Here is a 1,983-nt window from a genome sequence, read left to right as displayed (position 1 = left end):
AACCTTTATTTATACAGGTTAGTGTCATTGAGCCGCGGGGACTCATTCACAAGAGAGGCCTGACTGATAGAATCATGGCTGCCTGTATTTCAGTAAAGTGGTTTGTTTTGGCCACATGTGCAGCAGTCCTGTGTGAAACACATCCCTGCAGCTGACGTGTGCTGGTGAGGACAGTGGAAAAAGACTGAAGCGGGTCTAACGTTACACGGACAGGAGACGGTGAGGTGCTCCGCGTGCTGTGATGCTGCCCTGAGCCAAAAGGAGCAGGTTCGAGCCCAGCTGCAGCTGCAGCGCGGAGACAACGCTATCGCCCGCCAGCAGCGTTGCTTGGTGCTGAAAGCAGGACTGCTGTGTGTGGAAGAGGCGGAGAGGACATGAGACCCGTAACTTCTCGACCCTGAAGCTGCTGGATGAGCGGCAGCTCACCACAGAGTTCCTGAGCATCATGAAGAGCCGGTGAACTGTGCAGCAGCTGGCAGGACCATGCGGCAGCTGCTGCACAGTTCACCGGGACAAACAGGACCTTTAAACCACCCCAGCACTTCTCCTGCTCACGCATGAAGGTTACACCGAGTATATCTGAGGGGCCCAGCCCTTATTTTCAGCACACTTCACCTAAACGACTTGTTCTGCTGTCACGTTTCATCCGCTTGTGGCTTTAAAAGTGTTCCAGTCGGTGAGGACGTATTTACTAGTTTCATGACAGAGTGAGAGGTGTGCGCGCGCACCCATCAGGGTGGTGTAACTGCATCCACTCACCCCGCAGTTAGTTGGAGATCATCCCGATGGTCGGTGCCCCCTGTCTTCAGACGCTGTTCAGCAGCAGAGGCGGGTGAGGAATGATGGCGGCCGGACGACACCTCCGGGCTTTCATCAGCCACGCGCTGTAGCCGCGTCCTCCGTCATCTTGCAGCTGTTCAGTTTGGAACCGAGTAACGGGCAGGATGGCTCATTTTGCTTTAACGATGACGTCAGTCCGGCTGCGGAACAACGACTGTGATTGGTTCACACCGCACTCGTAACGTCACGAGCCAAAGAAACGAACCGCCCCCGACACCATCACCATGACGACGAACGTAAACATCGGATTTCATTGAAGACATGCGGCGTTCAGAGGCGTCGGAGAGTCCTGGTAATGATTTTAGTCAAAGTTTCCCGGAGAATTTTCTCAGCATGACAAGAGTTAGGATCACAGCTGTTCAAGAAAGCTTTCTAATGGCACATTAAACAAACAGTAAATACATAGATAAATACAAATAAATAAATAATTGTGCATACACATGTTAAAAAGCCTGAACAAAGTTTGAACTCAAGTCAAAACTTAAAATCCGGGTTATTAATTGCAGACAATGAAAGATCCACAAAGGATGATCCACTGTGTGGAAATGTATATTAAAAACATATTGTAGCATAATTTTGGCTATTATGCCCTGATGACCTGTTACACATATTTACTACTCTTTGTTTGTTTTTCTTTTTGTGTAATTTTGCTTGGCAAGTTCCTCATATCACATTTATAATGTCTACAGAAAAAATGTAAAACATGTTGTGCCCAACACTAGAACCAGGTTCAGTCGTAGGACCCACCTTCTTCACAATCTACATAAGTAATGTAGGTCAGGTCATTCCTGATGCCTCCTTACATTTCTATGCCAGTGACATCGTTGTTTATTGTCCAGTTAAGGTTTTCAGCTCGACATCATCCAGTCAGATTTGTTCTGTTTCAAACTTGTGCTAGATGCTGATAAAACCAAAGGGATGTTGTTTTCAAACAGGAAGTTCGAAGGTCCAGAAGTCCTTCCTTCTGTTTTATCTTCGGATGGTGTTCCTTTTGAGTTAGTAGATTCTTATAAATATCTACATGGGTATCTTGGTCGATTCACATCTCTCTTAAGCTCCATGTCGAAAACCTAGTAAAGAAATTGAAAGTAAAACTGTTTCTTTTTCAGAAATAGATCCTGTCTAACTCTGAACGCTAGGAAA

At 46.6% G+C, this 1,983-nt stretch overlaps 1 protein-coding gene across 1 annotated transcript in view; it reads right to left on the bottom strand.

Annotated features, from left to right (window-relative positions):
- LOC119411481 (tubulin-specific chaperone cofactor E-like protein) overlaps positions 1–1,983 on the bottom strand; it is a 38,163-nt gene that overhangs the window by 478 nt on the left and 35,702 nt on the right. The window lies entirely within an intron of this gene.

This window comes from Nematolebias whitei, chromosome 6, assembly GCF_014905685.2.
Source record: "Nematolebias whitei isolate Nwh7 chromosome 6, NemWhi1, whole genome shotgun sequence".
NCBI lineage: Eukaryota > Metazoa > Chordata > Actinopteri > Cyprinodontiformes > Rivulidae > Nematolebias > Nematolebias whitei.
This window is presented reverse-complemented; position numbering and strand designations above follow the sequence as displayed.